This window comes from Tursiops truncatus, chromosome 2 (assembly GCF_011762595.2).
Source record: "Tursiops truncatus isolate mTurTru1 chromosome 2, mTurTru1.mat.Y, whole genome shotgun sequence".
NCBI lineage: Eukaryota > Metazoa > Chordata > Mammalia > Artiodactyla > Delphinidae > Tursiops > Tursiops truncatus.
The window spans coordinates 65,458,608-65,478,488 of record NC_047035.1 but is presented as its reverse complement, the minus strand read 5'-3'; the positions used below and the strand labels follow the sequence as shown (position 1 = coordinate 65,478,488).

Here is a 19,881-nt window from a genome sequence, read left to right as displayed (position 1 = left end):
ACTGCAAACTCTTCTTTGGCAATAGAGTTTCATTATTGAAGAAAGTACCCTTTTTCCTTAAACCTCCTTTCTGAATACAAGCTGGTGAGTTCTACTTTTATTTACTTCTCCAATTGGATGTAGAGCGTTTTCTTTCATGGTTTCCATTTTATAAAATATCAAGAAATCCTGGAGCCCCTGGAGGATGCTCTCTGAAATGGTTGCAAAATGGATGGCACTGGGACTCTTTCCTGTATCTTTGCAACTTATTTATCTCTGGCTTTATTTCTTGATAATCTGTTGTCTAGCTAGTGTTATTCTCTCCATCAGAATTAGTGTAATTATAATGCAGATTTTTTTCTGATGAATACTTTTTGAAAATTCTTATTATCTGTGAGTCATAATTACTGAGGCTCTTGGTGGTCAGGTTTCTGTAATTTGTTAGTGATTTTGCGGCTTTGTTGTGATTCGTGGATACTTTGAGGAAGCCTTTTGCTGTAGAAGAAGGGGGTCCTTTAAAGAACGTATTAAAGCAGCCGTTAATTGTTGACCATTCAGCCAACTGTTGTTCATTTGTAATTAAGCCAGTGTCACGTGTCTGACATTCCTAGCTACTTAAAGGCTGAGGCTTGTCTGTTTAAACTCCCGAGAGTGAGGATGGGTGGATGGCGTCTCCTCCGTCTCCAGGAATTCAGTCCACAGGAAGGCGTCTCTTCTAACCGTAGGTGTCATCTGAAGGGCTTGCTTTTTTAAGAATTGGTGTTATTTGTAGTCAAGGTAGACACAGTAGGCAGCACAGCTGTGACTGCCAGAGAAAGTCACTAGGGGGATATTCATAACAAGGAAATATTGGCAAATAAATGATGAAGAAGGGGAGGAAATCCCCAAGATGTTAAATGGGAGCATTGTCACTGAGATGATTAATGGTGCTGTGTATTTTAGTGAAGATGCTTATCTGGATTGTCTTGAAACTATAGTGTACATTTAATAGCACCTATAAAAAAGCATGTGGTGCAAGAGCACATTGAAGAGAAAAAGCTGTGGATCCTGACTTTATTTTCCTCAGTGTTTTCTCCAGCTACACCTTTGGCTGCTGGGTATTGGAAAGCTGGTGTTAATATATATTATATATAGGAGTATGTATATTCTACATAATATATTTACTATTAACCGGCCTTTGTATAGGTCCCCTCCCTAGAGGATTGAAAATGTTTTGTGAAAAAGATGGGTATCTTTTCAACCCTTTTTAGGGGTGAACGTTATCAGTAAAAGGGAAACACTGATCACTCAGATTTGCCTAGTCATCCTAGGCAGACGGCAGGGCTGGCCCTAATGCTACGGTGGGTAAACGGCCAAAGTTCCATCATTGATGGCTTTAGTACAATTAAAAAAAAACTTCCATTAATTTCTGCTGAAGGAGTGGCTGTCTTAGAAGACCCTCTAGCTTTCTGTGTCAAGCCATGAACATCCTGATTCTGTGTAATGAATTATCACTTGCCTTGAGGGCTCTTTTATCAAAGATGGCAGGTTCATCTTTGGGCAGTTACTTAACCTTCTTGGGCCTCAATAATTACTACTAGACACAGGGCTAGACATAGACAAGAGACATATAATCCTATCTTCAATGAGCTTAGCGTCTAGTAGAGCACTGTTTTTTAATTTGGGGGGCCCTGCTGGAATATTGGGGTATGAATCCAATTTGGTGGATCAAGATTAGATATTTAAAAATGAGCTGGAAGATAATAGAAAATTTTAGTGCATCGCACTTAGGAAGAGTGTGTTTTATCTTGTGAGGCTTCCGGTTTTTATGTGTGTGTATGTGTACCTAAAACTGCACGTATGTGTGTACATGGGGTGTGGTTATCACTTAAAATGTGTTTGTCACTGTGTTTTATATCCAAAAAAAGATTGAAAGCCACTATAGTAGTTGGTAGGTGGACATGTAAACATAATGACGTATGGGTATTACATCAGTAAGTGTTCAGGGTACCGTGAGTCATAAAGAAATGGTCAGTCTGTGGAAAGGGTTGAGGACTGTCTGGTCTCTCATATCTAGGATGTGCTGGAGCCAACTTGGATAGGCTCATGAGAGCAGGCTGTATGCTCATCTTTCCAACTCTTTGACCCCTGACCTCATACTGGTGACTTGAAATTGGGCAAAGTATTTTCACTATGGAAATTGGAAAATGCTGCAAATTAGACGCTTTCCTACCCCCACGTAGTTGTTAAATATTTACCAGCATATATCACTTAAGAGGAGTGATATTCCTTCCAACTGTAATTCTATGGCTTTATAATTATTGTGAATTATTTTACATTTTAAAGCATTTTATATGTTGCATTTAGATGTTACTGGGAATTATTAAAATAATTAAATCATTTCAATGATATTGAAGTTTAAAGTGCATAGGAATATGAAACCTGTGATTAATTATTTCAAAATGTCCATAATTTATGGTTTCAGAATAATGGTAGTTACCCTAACTTCTTACATTAAATGACTATGACATGGACAGTTTAAAACTTCAAATTGTAATTGGTGATATTAAGTTTTTTTGGCAAAGGGTAGGAATACAGTGTTTTCAAGAATGCTAACCACATTGTAAATACTTTATAAATTTCATTGCTTTATGTTAAGCTGTCATTTCGCTAAGTACTGAAACTTTTAGATCCCAGACCCCTCTCTCCATTTTTAGCTCTCCTTATAGTTTGCAATAATATCTTTAGATTTTAGTGAACCCATCTATAAAGTAGTAGACTGGATTGGGAGATGACATGGTTATTTGTAATTAAAACAGTTGTCTTATTTTTTTCTATTTTCAGTCATAAAAGTAAAAGTAGTATGTATGAGTTGGAAAAAAATATCCCCCTCCATAATAATTAGGATAACTTTAAACTTTATTTTTAAAGAAAGACAAGAAGATATTTGAGTCACAGGAAAGGAAACTTTCCCAGACATGAGATGGAATTGTAGCAATAAATTCATTAAATTACCTGTGCTAATATGTGATTGTGGGGAAAGATAACTAGGTAGGAAAGAGTCAGCTGAGAAAGGCCTTTAGGGCCTTAAAGTTTGCCACAATTTAGCTATCTGGTTGGATACTACTGTAGAGGGATTCGAGGAAGATTGGGCATCCTTGAAATGACTGTTGTTGAGCACAGCTTTAAGACGAGTCTGGGGAGACTGGAAGTTAAGTTACTGATATTTATCGAGCCTATGCTACGTGCCATGTCAGTGGGCACTGCTGTACCTATTTTGAACAAAGAGGTTTAACTCAGGGTTCCTAGTCTCAAAGTGCAGCCAAGATTGAGAAGGTGCTTGTAATTGACTAGACAGGTATCACCTAAAGAGAAGGAGACATTGGCAAGTTTGTGAGGGTTGTCTTTGTTTCCTCTCTTCTCCATTCCAAGCCCATCTTCGTCCTCTGTGAAATTTACTCCACCTGGATACCTGGGTAGTGTTTCATGCCTGGGCCTTTCCCCAAAGAGGCGGGGCATACATTTTTGTCTGTCCCCCTCATTGAGGGTCAGGTGTTGTTAACTGATAATGTTACTCTTCCATTTGAATTTTAATACGCAACTCCAAGTAAAGAATTCAAGCAAAAAAGGGTGGCTTCTCCAACAGAGTAATTTCAGACACCATGACAGGGATTGGAGGAATTAACCTGGGCCTGGAGGGACAAACCCAGAAGGAGGGTGTTCTCCTGTTCGGGACAGTATTGAGGCTGGCCTTTGCCACGAAGTAGGGGTTTGAAGTGGGAAGATTCAGACTCAGAAGAGGGAAGGAATTAACAGGGTCCAGGAGTAAGAGAAGGAGAATGAATGAAGAAAGAAGAAATTCACCAGTCTTCATCTGCTGTGTTGTGCCAGACAGAGTGCTAACCACTTGCACGTGTCCTCCCAATTAAGGAGAACAAGACAGGTGCCTTGTCAGGCAGGCTGCTGGGGGATAGATGGTCACCAGTGCTGAAGGGGAGGGAAAGGTCAAGGAGGCTCCAGTGGCAGCAGCAAGTTCTTTTACTGGTTGTTTAACCCGATTGATTGATTGCTATTATACTGGATCCTCATCCCCCGCCTCACGCACATTAGAATAATTAACACCAGTTGTGTTTGGATCAGTAAATACCTAAGAATTGAGAAAAGCGAAATATACAGTGAACTTCGTAAAGAGCTCTAATAGAATCTGCATGTTAAACAGACGTTGAACTTCGCAGCAAGAACTGCTTCAAGCCTTTCAACGTCCAAATGAATTCTGATTTCCACATCATGCCTTTCAGACCTCAGCATGGTTTCTGGTGGTTTCTCCCAGTTAATTTTAGCATCACACCAATGATTTTGCCTGCAAATGACTTGAAGTAGCGTATCTTGGTAATGTGATGGCATACAAGTGTATTATTTAGGACTAGCTTTAAAAGGAACTAATTTATTCATTTAACGAATGTATTTTGATTGCCACCCATGAGTCAGGTGCTATTTTACACGAACTGACTTGGTCAAAGGTGACTAAGAGACTTCTGCCCTCCAGGAGCCTAGAAGACTGAGATGTAAACCAGTAATTGGGGTTCCATGCGAGAGGTGCCTCTGGTGAGATGAGTGCAAACTGTGGAAGTGACGCCATGCAAGAGGTATTTTTAATAGTCAGGGTGGGCCGTGGAGTCTTCATGGTGGAGGAGATACCTGATTTGGGGGAGGGGTGCCTGAGGTAGTGATTTAGGCTAAAAGAAGAGTATTTCTTGTGTAGCAGATCACAAATGGCACGTGTCAGGAGTGGAGGGCTGGGGAAAAGGCGACAGTTAAGATTGGAGAAGGGGAGCAAAGGCATCTGGTAGATTGCCCTCCTGTGGGGGCCCTGGAGGGGTTTTCAGGAGGGGCAGAGTGTGGAACGGACTGCCTGTTAGAGAACAGCTCTGGAAGCAGCTTAGACCTGAGGCAGGAAAGCTGCCGCGGAGTGGCCCATGGCCTCAGCGCCTCCTCTGTTTAGAAAGTTATTTAGTGTGCTTTGCATGGAAGAGTGTGCAGTCATCCTGTGTTTGTTAGTTTGAAGTTATTTTTGATTTATAAACATCTTGGAGGACTCTCCCAATATGAAATCCAGTTCAGGACCTATCCACAAATTCACTGCTTTTCTTGGCTTGAGGTGCTTCATATTTGCCTTTCTCCTCACAGACCACTTGTAATTCAAGATAAAGGAATGCCAGAGAGTAAAAATGCACAGGCACAGGAGGCATGATTTAAAATGAAAGAATATTAATTGGCTTCACCAGAGTGTATATTTTCATTATGAGAGAAGTGACTGCCTAGATTTTTAAAAATAATTGGTTAGTGACACCTGCAGTATGTATGAGAACTCTAGAAACTTGAGAACAGAAAGTAAAGGTCAAGGTTACAGGAATAGAGCTACAATGAGCCTTTTGTAGGCATGCTGTTCAACTACAGTGTTCAAAATCGCTAACGGGTGGTTTCAGAGAGGGACGGAGACGAATGTGCTTGTGCGCAGATTTAAAAAATAATAGAGCAAACGTATCTATAAACCGTGGTTTTAATAAATTCTCTTCACCTTAAGAACAGCTTGTTCTGTATGTTGTTTGTAAAGATGTCTTTAGTGAATTTTTGGTCTTAGTTTATGCATCAGAGTAGAAGAATTATGCTTTAGTCCAATTTAGATCCACAAGTCCACGCAATAATATTTAATCATTGCTAGAGAGAGCTAAACCTCCTGGAAATGGATCTGAGTTTGATCCTAGCCCCGCAATTATCTATTAGATGTGGGACAGTGGCCAAGTTACTGAACTCTTTAAGCTTCTGTTTTCTCACCTCTGAAATGGAGGCAAAAACGATAATTATCTCATAGTTGTTTTGAGGGTCAATGTGATGATAAAGAAGATGATAATGGCTAACATTACTAATCTTTTAGCGGATACTGATGTCTGGCAGTGGGCTAGTAGCTTAATATATACATTTTAAAAGTCTTTACAATAAACGTAGACACTAGGTATATTTATTACCACCATTTTACAGATAACTTACAGAGTAGCTCACTCAAGGTTAAGAAGGTAGGATATGGTGGGGTTTGGATCAGCATCACTAAACTATGACTCACTGGCCACATCTGTTGCCCCTGCCCGTTTTTGTAAATAAAGTTTTATTAGAACACTTCTACACCCATTCACTTATGCACTGTCTATGTATGCTTTTGTGCTCCCATGACAGAGTTGAGTAGTGGTGACGGAGACCATATGGCCCACAAAGCCTCAAATGTTTCCTGTGTGGCCCTTTACAGAAAGAGTTTACTGACCCTTGCGTTAGACCTCCAATCTGTCTGACTGCAGAGCGTAAGGTCTAAACCACAAAAACATTTACTATGCTGCTTGGCATATAGTAAAAACTCACTAAATGAGCAGTGCTTTGTTACTCACCTAACTTAGGGTACGACTCTTCACCTCATAGAGCTCTTGTTTACAAAATGGAAATAATCATTTAGCCTCCAGCAAGATAAGCCATTATGACTATGGAAATGTTGAATTTAACGTTCCTAAAGGAACGCATCCTGAGTTGTATGTTAAATTTGCCATTTATTACCATGTGTTATGTAATATAGATGCAAGAATTTCCACTTTCATAGCATTTAAGATACAGTATTGCATTATAAGGAATAATTGTGAACTTTAGTGAACATTCAGCATCACTGTTAATTTCATACACCAGAAAATTTCATATGCGTAGGAAGATTATATTTTCTTGAATTTCCAATGGAAAATACATTAAAATGGAAATGCCACTTAAAAAGTATTATGATCTGTGTTAAAAGTATGTATAAGCTTACAGAAGAAAAAATGCAACAGGATTTTTTATCCACTTAAATGAGAAGATACATAATCAGCGTACCCCCCTTAATAGTCTGACCAACAACCAAGGGAAGAGATTGTTTTCAACTTTACTCAGAAATTTTATTTCCATGTATTTGTCTATTGATTCAGGGAATTCCCTGTCCTCTGCCCAGTAATGACCTTTGATTTGTGTTACTTTCGAGCTTATCGAGTACACTGTGGCACGACATCAACTTGTGTTAAGGGGATACTCTTGGAATTACCTTTCATTAAGTTCAATGCTATGGCTCTGGGTTGGTGGCCTGGGGGGTGGGTTGCGATTGCTAGACTAGTTATATTGTTTTCTTTTGGAAAAGCTCTTTTTGAATAGAGATGCAACACATTTCATTCCAGAGCATTTAGAAAATGCATATAAACATAAAGAAAAAAACATAGCATTTGTAATCGCACCACCCATAGACAGCTACCACTAACAATTTGGTGTCTATCCTTATGTATAAGTGTGTTTATATGCATGTCATCTTTGATAGTTCTATATCAACATATATAGGTTTTCCTTGTGAATCCATCCACAAGGTGCCTCAGCTAACATATCTGGGGCCAAGTGCTCTAATTTGTCCACAAGCAACTTATTTAAGGGAAGTTGGAAACTAGTCAACTTCCATATAGAAACTACTTTCTGCAGAGATTTGCTGTCTTACACAACGTATATTTTTTCCTGTTGCAGTTTGCGTTTCCTTTCTGAACTTTTACTACTTTCTTGTGTGGGGAATTTAAATTCTTTAGTTAGAAAAAACAAGAGCTAGTGATAAAATTTTCAGCAGAAAAATCCTTCTCTATCCTCTCAGTATTTTAATCTAGAGAGTCCATCATTGAAAGGTAGAAAGTTAGAGGATGAAGCTAATGGTGAGAAGGGTATAGTGGGCTCGAGAAACGCACAGCTTTTTAAAAAAAATTTATTAATCAATTTATTTATTTTGGCTGCGTTGGGTCTTCGTTGCTGGCTTTCTCTAGTTGTGGCGAGCGGGTGCTACTCTTTGTTGCAGCGCGTGGGCTTCTCATTGCGGTGGCTTCTCTTGTTGCAGAGCATGGGCTCTAGGTGCGTGGCCTTCAGTAGTTGCAGCGCATGGGCTCAGTAGTTGTGGTTCGCGGGCTCTAGAGTGCAGGCTCAGTAGTTGTGGCTCACGGGCTTAGTTGCTCTGCGGCATGTGGGATCTTCCCGGATCAGGGATCTAACCCGTGTCCCCTGCATTGACAGGCAGATTCTTAACCACTGCACCACCAGGGAAGTCCCATACAGCTTTTTTTAGATCAGAATATGTACATGTATGAGAGGTAACCGTTAAGTGATTAGACGGAGTTTTCTGGCTACTTTACCAACTCATTCTCTCACATGCCACATCTGCTACATCAATCCTTAGGTTGCTTAAAAAGAATGCTACTTACTGTGTTCAGCATTGAGATGTTTTCATCTAGTTCTCAAAGCAGAGAGAGGTCTGGTTTCTGGGAGGATTTTGGTTCAATAACCAGAGTGTAAGGAAAGTATACTTGAGTGATTTTCTGTTGGCCAACTTGAGACCTTTGTGATTCACATATTAGTGTGAGGATTCTTTGGAATTGAGCACTTGATATTTATGTGATTAAATAGACTATCATCGTATCTTATTTAAAACCTCATTTCCCTTCCCTTCCTTCAGCTCATTTATAAAGACTCCCTGCAATAAATACTAAATGCAGTAGTATTTATATAGAAGATTTTATATATAAGACCTCACTCTTTGCTTTTTCTCATTAGGTGTCAATGACGAGAGGCCTGTTTCTCTCTCTAGCAATTCTTATCACTTGCATTTCAACCAACATAAGCTTCCATAACAGCCTCATTTCCTTGACTATTGCCTGTCAGGGGTGCTCAGAGTGAATCACAGCCAATTGCATGCCTTGGACTTTAAACCAGAAGAGGCGCATGGTCTTTTTGATGATTCTTCTCTTTGCTTCCACTCTCCAACCACACTAACAAAATTGGTTTAGGAGTGAAATTGAGTTGGCATGGCTCTGTTGGGCACAGTTTCCCATTCCATGTGCTTTAGACACCAGCTGGATCTCCTGATGAAGAATTAACATTTGCAGTGCAGGAGTCCCTTGCCATCAGAAAGCAGAGCATTCCTAGGAAAGCCTTTGTAAGCCAAAATGATGTAAAGTGAAGAAGCAATTACCTTAGGACCCGTCTTGCTAACAGGTGCACAAAATAAATGGAGGTGAAGACACATGCTCACAAACACAGTTCAAAGCTATGAGGGTTTGATGCTGAGATGCAGAGCATAGTTCCTGGGGAAGGAACTTGGTGGTGCCTCTCACTGCTCAGGGTGAGCTCACTGCCTCTGTAACTTCTCACCGCAAAACAAACACTGAAGGCTATTTTCGCTTTTGCCCTTTCCCCAAATGTGAAAGTCCTCTTCCGATTTCTTTCAGTTATTGAAAACAGGTACGAATGTAGTCTTTCATAAAAGCAAAGTGGTGTAAAGCAAATTTTAGAAAAGCGGGGGATACCTGTGATAACAGCGTGGTCTTTGCTCACTCCCAGGGAAGCAGTGTGCTTTTCCAGGGACTGCCTAACTGCTTGATGGCTTGCAAGGGGAAAATAAGCAGCAGCTCCAGTTCTCATCCCCTGGAGAAATTCACCAGGTGTCCTAAGTCTTGAATTAATATCAGTGAAAGCAGTGGTGGTCATGTCACCATGTTTTTAAAAGGAGAGATTTGGAGACACATCCAGTGGGGATGAAAGTGGAGGATAGGAGAAATTCTTGAGTTCTTGTAAAATTGACGATCTATAAATTCATCTGATAGCAAGATTGTTTACCCTCTTTTCTGAATGCTGCTTGCCCAAAGCTAGTAACAATTTATATGAGGCTGGTAGGAATGAAGAATGCTGTTTTGTCTTTTTTTTTTTTAATTTATCACACTTGTGAAATGCCTTGGGGAAGGGGAGACTAAACTAAAATTATGGGCAGGCAGATTTTAAGTAGCATATTTAAAAAAATAAATTTATTATTTTTGGCTGCGTTGGGTCTTCGTTGCTGCGCGCAGGCTTTCTCTAGTTGAGGTAAGCGGGGTCTACTCTTCATTGCGGTGCATGGGCTTCTCATTGCAGTGGCTTCTCTTGTTGCGGAGCACAGGCTCTAGGCGTATGGGCTTCAGTAGTTGTGGACACAGGGTCAGTAGTTGTGGCTTGCGGTCTCTAGAGCGCAGGCTCAGTAGTTGAGGCACACGGGACTTAGTTGCTGCATGGCATGTGGGGTCTTCCTGGACCAGGGATCAAATCCGTGTCCCCTGCATTGGCAGGTGGATATCTTAACCACTGCACCACCAGGGAAGTCCAGTTGTGTATTTTTATAAGGATCTAGTGGCAAGTTTGGTTCACTTGCACCACAGGTACCTTTATTCGCTCTGTTCAGGAGAAATTTGCAGGACACAAATGACTGCTGTGGTACAGAGTGTCCTCAAAATTCGAGGCTCTGAGACATAGACAATACAGCTGGATTTATTCTGCCATCAAAAGGAAATACCCATTGATGCTGAGGCCTTTCATTGTGAGGCTAAATTGATACTTCTGTGGACAAGAGAAGTTTTAACTCTTGATAATGAAGTTAGGTTTCAGTTTCACCATTCTTCTGTGTTGGCTGGTTTTCCATAACTAGTAATACAGGTGTGGTAATTGATTAGCTTAAATCAGAAGGAAAGGAAGTAACAGGTTCCAACTGTGGTGTTCTGTGGTTTTTTAGGCATTATGATAATTGACCCAAATAACTTTTTTTTTTTTTTTTTTTGCGGTACGTGGGCCTCTCACTATTGTGGCCTCTCCCGTTGCAGAGCACAGGCTCCTGACGCGCAGGCTCAGCGGCCATGGCTCACGGGCCTAGCCGCTCTGCGGCATGTGGGATCTTCCCGGACCAGGGCACGAACCCGTGTCCCCTGCATCAGCAGGCTGACTCTCAACCACTGTGCCACCAGGGAAGCCCCCCAAATAACCATTTTTGAAGTAAGTAAGTAGTATACTAATTTTGCACTGAAGAAAATGAAGGCTCAGAGACGGTAGGCCAGTTGCTCGGTTTACACAGCTGATAAAGTTTAATCTGGTGACTATTTATAGCAGAATAATCTGAGTCAGTCTGGCCCAGCAGTTTATCCCCTTTAAACAGAATGATGTGGCCCTTTGGAGAAGGATGATAGTTTTCCTCAGAAAAACATTCATCCTCTACTGAAGGATAGTCTAATGAAATCTATTGCTGCAAAAGAATAAGACTCTGAGGAGCTTAAAGCCTTACCTGTAGAGGAGGGAAGTTTCTTATATTTGAACATTAGTCACTTAAACATGCAGTGTCCTTTGTGTTCCCAGCTGTGTACCCTTGAGTGTGGAGGCAAATTAGGTCTCCCCTTTGGAAACTTCATCTGCTGTTACACTGCAGTTATCACACAGAAATGGATGAATCCAAAACTTTTATATCAAGCCCTACCTCTTTCCAAATTCAAGTTTTATATTTCCAAACTGCTTGATGTCTCTGCTTGTGATCCACTTTATATCAACCTCTGCATCTAAAGACCAACAAATTTGCAAGCACTTCTTGGTGTTTCGCAATTGATCCTCAAAGCAACCCAGTGAACTGTATTTTATCTCTATTTTACATGGAAAAAACCTTAAACCAAGCAAATGAACAAACAAAAAGCCCTCGAGCGGGAGGGGGAGTAAGGTCTCCCCCTTACTTGTCTTATCTCTCATCTCATTCAGTTTTTTTAAAATTAATTAATTTATTTTTGGCTGCGTTGGGTCTTCGTTGCCGCACGCGGGCTTTCTCTAGTTGCGGTGAGCGGGCTTCTCATTGCGGTGGCTTCTCTTGTTGTGGAGCATGGGCTCTAGGCGCACAGGCTTCAGTAGTTGTGGCTCGCGGGCTCTAGAACGCAGCCTCAGTAGTTGTGGCGCACGGGCTTAGTTGCTCCGCGGCATGTGGGGTCTTCCTGGTCTGGGGCTCGAACCCATGTTCCTTGCATTGGCAGGCAGATTCTTAACCACTGCACCACCAGGGAAGCCCTCATTCAGTTTTATTAAGTACTTGAGTTTACTGTACACAAAGTACCTTGCAAGACAGTACAAATTTCCTTTCTGGACTGCCTTAAATAGTTATCAGATTAAAGTAATGTTTCTAGCAAATTTCCTTGCTCAAAATCATTGACTGTTCATTCTCACCACATGGTGTCTATAGCTTAGTGTTTAAAACCCACCAGTCTTGCTCTAGTTTGCCTCCCCTTCTCCCCCAAGGTCTTTCTCAGCCCAGACTCTCTGCTCCTATCTGTGAAACGTGTCTACTTGTGTTAGGTACAAGACGTGCACTATCTCTGTGCCTTGGCTTTATCCACAGTGGTTTCTTTCCTCTCTTAATTCAACACATTAATTGAGTACGTTCTATAACTAGGAACTATTGTTTGGGATATGTCGATGAACAAAGACCAAAATCTTCGCCCTCCAAGTTCGAGGGCATTAGAGACAGGCAGTAAACAACAAATGTTGAAAACCAAGTAGATCACATAGTCTGTTTGGTGGTCAGTGCTATGGAACAAAAATACAGGTTAAGAAGAAATTAGGGGTGTTGAGGTGAAGTTTTTGGTATGGTTTCAAATAGGTGAGGCTCCATTTAAAAGTAGGACATTTTCCTCCAAGGATGTGAGAGAGTTACGCATCTGGATAGGCAGAGGAAGATACTCTAGGCAGAGTGAAGGCTTTGCGGCTCAAGGATTCTTGATGTGTTCAAAGACCACAAGGGGGACAGTGTGGTGGGGTCTGTATGAGCAGGGAGGACAGTAGCAAGGGACAGTTCATCGAGGTGATAGGAAAGTCACACATAGGACCCTGGCAGGCCATGTAAGGCTTTTGGCTTTTACTCTACTTAAAATGGGGCCTTGGGAAGAGTTTTGAATTGAGGAGTAATGGGACATACTGTAATTTTTAGGATCAGTCTGGCAGCTGGCTGAGCATATGCTTCAGGGGGCTGAGGGTGGAAGAAGGGAGACCAGATTAGAGACTATGACCATAAGCAAGGTGGCTCATACCAGTGGTGTAGAAGTGCAGGTGATGAGAAGACTTAGGATTCTGACCTATTCTGAAGGAACAGCCAACAGGATTTCCTGATAGAGTGGATTGAGGGGGGATAGAGAAGAGAGGGAAGTCAATATGGAGCCCAAGATTAAATCCTCATGTGTCGTTTACTCTATCACATGTTTGGGGGCACTCAATCATATATATGTAAATATATACCTTTAGGAACGCATACACAGAGTGGCGAGGCATGACATAAACTTATAAAAGTTAAAGGATAAAAGAGTGTGTGGGTGTGTGTGTGGATAATATCTTCTCAATAAAATTGCAAGTTCCTTAGAGATGTTAATTCATTTATTTACTCCACAAATCTTCTTAAGGTGCTTATTAAAGGCCAGTGATTGTCTTACCTCTTCAGTAGTGCTAAAGGCAATTAGAGGCAACTTCAGTGTAGAGGGTAAGTGTACAGGCTCTGATGGAGACTGATGTGTGCAAACCCTGGTTCCACTGTTTTTTGCTGAGTGATCTTGAATAAGTTACATAAGCTCTCCCCCATTTTCCTCTTCTGAGTAATGAAAATAGTCTCTCTCATAGGGTTTATCATGGAGAATAAGTGTACTAATACATGTAACTTAGAACAATGCCTGGTACATACTAAATGCTCAAAAACTATTTACCATTCCTAAGTAAATGTTCAGGAAAAATTAGTTAAAAGAGGATTAACATTTGGAATGACTTTCCTCCTTTAAACACCTGTATTCAAACCTGCCATGCTGCATGGATAATGTGAATAATAAGGTCTCGTATTAAGACTTGCTCTCTAGCTGATGGTTAAAAAATAAAATGGGAGAATTGTATTATGATTAGTCTGATTACCTGTCTCTTTTCAGGGGTGGACATGGAGTCTGGTCAACATCCCCTTCTGGGTACATTTGATTGACAGACTGACAGCTTTTAAATACCGAACACATAAAAAGATCAGTATTTTCTTATTATTTTTTAGCTTAAAATGTTGAATGTGTATTAAAATGAGAAAAATAATTTTCAGGATAGATATGACTTTCCTAGTACATAAAAGCAAGGAGATCACATCAAGAAGGGAATAATATTTTTTTGTCCAAGTACAGGAAATTACTATTTTCCCCTCCATGTTTATGTTTTGATACCTAATATCTCTTTTTTTCCCCCTCATGTGGTTGTTCATCTTTTCATTTCTCTTATTATCAGCAGCTAATTTGGGCTCCAAATCCATGAAAGAGCAATGCTTTGCTGCTGTGGAATTCATGCAGACATATTTAGTGTCAGGGGTGGTTTGAAGAGCAGCTTAATTCAGCTTTTATTGTGCCTGGTACTTCAGCGAGGCACTGAGGTTCTGTTTGAGCTCAGTATTCCTGATCCCACTCTATACATCATAGATGGCAATGCAGACAGTGACTGTCAATGAATAACAGGTAAATATTGAACAGGGAAGCCCTTTTGATTAACTTTGTGGATCATTATTTGAAAGTAGCTTGCATCGGAACAGCTCCATCACTCATGATCATAGCACAAGGCGTAGGGGTCAGAGCATCAACCTGCTGGTTGGAAAGCTGAGGTTGCATTCTTTGTTCTGTACCTGGTCCTGCATTCATGCAGTGGTGGACTAATTACAACTATCCAATGAGCAGAATGGTGACTGTTTAGACCAATAGGGATGCAAGATATTTAAGATGATAAAGCACAAAGAATGCTCAAGAGAGACTGCGCTATGTTGATATAAACATATTAAAGCATATTTATAATAACTTTTTGAAGTATAAAACAGTATGGGTGCTCTTAATTTTTTATCCTGATTCAGAAGTCTTTTTTCTAATATGGAATTTAGACAGTTACGGCAGACTGAAAGTGAATTTTTGGTCTAGTGTGTGCTAAAAATAAGTAATTTCAGCATCTGTCCTCTTTCCTAGATTTTAGTCCATACCACCTAATGGGCACAAATGGCCCTCATGAGACATTTACCCAGAAGGATGTTACATAATCTCTCTGCTGTTTACTGAGTGATTCTGAGCCAACCATTGAGCATCATGGTAAATTAATAGTTTATCATCTTTGGAACAACACCATTATCATTATTGAGCTTCCATCAAAGAAGATGCACAGAACTTGGTAAAAAGACATAGGTGGGATTGAACAGAAAAGGACAGTTCTCTGCTCTCAAGAAACTTTTCTAGGTCACCACTTACATGGTCATAATAAAAAGATAAAGAAAAACCATGACTAGATTATTCATGCATCTTGAGGAGAGACCCAATTCAGTGGCCAAATAGGCAGTTCCAGGAAGTTTTCATAAAGTTCACATTTTGGAGTGAATCTTTTAGTTGAGTCTTTCCATCATGTTGAAATACAGAAATGTTCAGAAACTAAGTGCAATAATTAAATTTATTAAAACAACCAATGAAAATCTATCTCCTTATCATTCTAGAGCAATAGTTTAAAGGTAGGCATTTTATGATTTAAATGTATAATTACATTTTAAATTCCCTTAATTACATGGATTAATGCCATTGTTACTTGCTGTTAAACATTTATGAACCACAAAAGTGACAAAATTATTTAAAGAATGTTGGATGGAGTCTTAATTTTATGTGTCACTTAAGTGTTAATCTCATGCAACCAACATAACAGCCAAAAAATTAAAAACAAATTTATTCTGAAAATTATTTGAATAAGAAGTACACTATAAAGTGGTTATGCTAACTAGAACTATAAGCTACATGTTACTGTCACATTTCTGAGGAAGAGATTCTTTATTGGTATCTTTTTAAAAGTGTGTTTCAATTTTGCTTTTAAATGAACAGTGGAAAATATATTAATATTCTTGCTCTTTAACTGTAATGTTCTGGATTAATCGATGGGAACATCCCCACTGTGCCACACAGCCCGCCCCCCCAAAAAAAAACAAAACCAGGAAAGGATTTAAAAATTCATTTAGAAAATAGTCTCGATTAGATAAGTATTACAAAGTAATGTATTAGAAGTCACTGTATTACATTATGAAATTTAGGTGAACCTATAATATGCATGCAAAATACACAATAAACTGCAAACCTAATATAACAAACGTGAAATTTCTTTACAATAGAAAAACACTGAATACTTTAAAGAGCAGTATGGGCTACTGTACTTGTCTTTTCCCCCAGGGGTCTCAGGATCTAAATTAGGATGAGGTTCCAAGAGAACATGTGTTGGGTGGTCCCATCCACAAAGCTAGAACATAATTTGTCATAAATCTTTGTTTAGAAATGGAACAAGGGGGATGCCCTGGGTCAGGCTGGAATTGGCAGGACTGTGTGGAAACGTGCCCACATGGCATGGTATCTAGCAGAGCCAGTACTTCTAGGCCTTTGGTTTTCTTGAAATTACAGGTAGTGAATTCAACATCCAGTCTCTGCCTTTATAGAACAGGAACCTTGGGACACAGTATTCTTTCATGTAGACTTATTTGTGATCCATATTATAATTTGTATTTTAGTTACAAGAAAAATTATAAAAATATAAATATATATAATAAAACATATGTATCAGTATTTTAATTTAAAAACTTCCTAATAATTTCCACAACTTAAAAAGAATTTTATGTTTATACCCTCAACAGGAAATAGAATGCACTAGACAAGGATTTTTTAAATGATGGTGACATCATTGCTGGCTTTTAATATTCCATTTTACCCTTACTAGGCAATCTGGTAATGTCTGGGGGGAAATGGAATATGTTGGGGGAAGATATGGTAGTTTTGAAAGTTATTTGGCTCCATTCAGGAACAAACGTTCATTTGTCAAGGAAATATTTATCATCTCTTTGTGAGAAACTGTGGACATTCCTCAGTCTCAAGGAAGTTTCAGGCCATCAGTGGAACACAGAAATAGAACAATTTCTTGATTCAATAATTCTTTACTGAATACCTACTAAGTACCAGGCATTGTCCTAGGCCCTAGGTATTCAGTGATAAACAGGACGTCCACAGCTCCTGTGGCATGGAGTTTATACTTGATCTAGGAGGGCAGCCAGTATGCAAAATCACATATGTAATCTTCCAAAGGTAGTGCTCTATAGTATGAAGGAAATTAAATCAGTACGAGGGGATGGAGGCTGACAAATGATTTTCTTACAAGACAGAGAATGTTAAGTGCCTTAAGAATGGTATCAGTCTCTCAGTTCTCTGCAGGTCCAGGAGAACAAGAGCATTTATGGCTGTGGGGAATTGGGAAACTCTTTTTGGAGAGGCTGAAACTTAAGCTGGTCCTTGTTGGATGAGAATGAACAAGTCATGTTTGTATATGACAGAGGATGGAAATAAGAGTTTCTGTTCAGAATTTACTAGAAAAGAGAAGGGGACCTTTATAGGACATTGAAGGAAAAGAGGGGAATTTGGATTTGACATTTTATGTGGTTTCAATAAACTGAAGGGTTTGGGCTGAGGAATAGTGGAGTATGTGGGATTTTTCTAGCCTCCGTGTTTGCGTGGAGTGGATGAGAAAGAGGCCACCTGACGGGCTGTTATGACAATGAAGAAGTGAGAAGACTATGTAAATTTTCTGCTTGGGCAAGCAGTGACTATTTCAAGATTTATTTAAGGGCTACTATGTGAACATGCGTTTGGGTGGATGGACCACGTGATCTCCTGACTCATGAAAGCGGTTCACAGACCAGAAAGTTTGAGAATCACTGTCCTAGGGCTTCCCTGGTGGCGCAGTGGTTGAGAGTCCGCCTGCCGATGCCGGGGACACGGGTTCGTGACCCAGTCCGGGAAGATCCCACATGCCGCAGAGCAGCTAGGACGGTGAGCCATGGCCGCTGAGCCTGCGCGTCCGGAGCCTGTGCTCCGCAACGGGAGAGGCCACAACAGTGAGAGGCCCGCGTAAAAAGAATCACTGTCCTAGGTTCGGTATGCTGGCTGTGGTTTACGTGATTACCTACATTCTTCAACAGGATTTGATCAGGAAATACTTTAAAAATTAAATATCAATAGAGCACCAAGAAGAACTCATCAGATAACAAACGTTTTTTGGACATACATAGGCAGCCAAAAATGGTTCCATAGATGAATTACTTATAAAAGAAATGGCTACCACTTAACTCATATCTCATTATGTAAGAAACAAATACATGTTAACATTATAGGACAGGGATGGATAACATAAACTAGTGATCAGCAAATAATGACCTTCAACTCTGTTTGTTAGTAAATGTTGCCTGTGAATCAAGGTGCCAATCAGACATAACACATGCATGTTACAGGTGATGGTGCAGGAATGACGCATCATTTTTTAAAGATAGATCACTGCATGAGAGCAATGATGTAGATGTGTTTGCTAATGACAGAACCAGCTTGTGTGATTAGTATTCATTTTTTGACAACCACCATATTGAAGGGAGGTTTTCCATAACATTTTTCTGATCTGTTGACTATGAACTTGAAGATTCACACTCTTATTAAGTTGATTCCTATCTCCATCTAGATAAACAGTAGAGAAGGAAAAATCCCATTTTAATTATAATTTCCTTAGACTTTCTAATTGAAGTGTTGTATTTTATTTTTTGACTCAATATACAGGCCCCTCTTATCCATTGTGTAAGTGAAGGTTTTCACCTTTTTAAATAATAAGGGTATGTTAATTATTGGAGTGCACAAATCCTAGCACTAACCCCACTTTTGCAGGAATTCTGATAGTTTTTGTACACTGGTTTTTGTAGAAATTCTGACCTGACTTTCAAGGTTTAGTGCACTTACTGCTAAAAATGATGTTTGATTTCTAAAAGCTGTCTGGTTTAACAGGATCTTCATAATGTCCTTCTATATTTTCATCAAGTTTAAAGAACATGAGTTTGAGTATCCTGAAAGGGAATCTGACTCTCTTGTTAGCAATATGTTAAGCAACTAAGCTTGCATCATTTAAAAATATTTTTATTCTTCTGTTTGGAGATCAACTTCTTTTTAACTTCAGAGATATTATCGTATACTTAAAATTCTTCGTGACCTTCCTTTCCAAGGTATGTCCTGCCCTTGCTGTTTTTTCTCTCTTCTTACCTTAGCTCACAAAGCTGGTATCACTGTAGTACAACTAACGCTTGCTTCTGTTCGTTGAGCTTCCATGGTCTCTGGTCCACCTGCCACTCTCTGCAGGCTGCTGGAACACATTTCATCACAGCCTCTAGTAGTCACAGAAACAGTTGGAAAACTGCATCCTTTATACTAAATATTGGCCACCAAGCTGGCAAAAGGGGAGAACTTACAACCTTAAGTTAACTTCTCTAAAATCTTGTTTAGGGAGGCAATGATTTATTGAATGTTAATAAATAACTATAATTTAGTAACTCTTTTATGAACTATCTTTACAGAGTCCATAAGAATCTGTACTGTGCCTAACTTCTAACATTTTGCTTTGTATTTTATTAATTGGTGGAATCACATTGAGTTTAAAAAATTAACCTTAGACTTCAAATCTTTCACATCTCTATGGGTCTGTTTGTGTATAATAATCAGAGTTGGCCTTTAAAATTCTCAGCCAATGAAGCAAGTGTGCAGTTTTTGGTAATATGCATTTTTACGTTGTCTATAATTGTTTCTCACTAGACTCGAAATAGCATGAATTAAGAGAGAAAAACCCTGGTCTTGGCTTTCTATTTGCTACCTCTCCCTCAGCACTCCCCGGAAACCTAAAAACAAGTGGGGTCTTTGTCTTTTGTCATCAGACAGTTTCAATGAATAGAGGTTGATAACTAAAAATAAGACTTCACATCCTAAGAAAAAAGTACAGGAGAATTGTAGAGCTGCATAGAGTACTGCATGAGAATCCTGCCTTAGAAAGTGGAGAGCCTTGTGCTGAAAAGCCACTGAGAGCCCTTGAGTGGGAGAATTTTGTTTTTCTGTAGATAGCATGTTACCAATTACATCAAGAAGAGTATAGACGTCTTGTTAGTTGATAAATGGAGGTTGGAATCCCTTTCTA

General features: G+C 39.7%; 1 protein-coding gene across 2 annotated transcripts in view; it reads left to right on the top strand.

Annotated features, from left to right (window-relative positions):
• The window catches only part of NPAS3 (neuronal PAS domain protein 3), an 870,093-nt gene that overhangs the window by 110,827 nt on the left and 739,385 nt on the right, over positions 1–19,881 (top strand). The gene's annotated exons all lie outside the window — the stretch shown is intronic.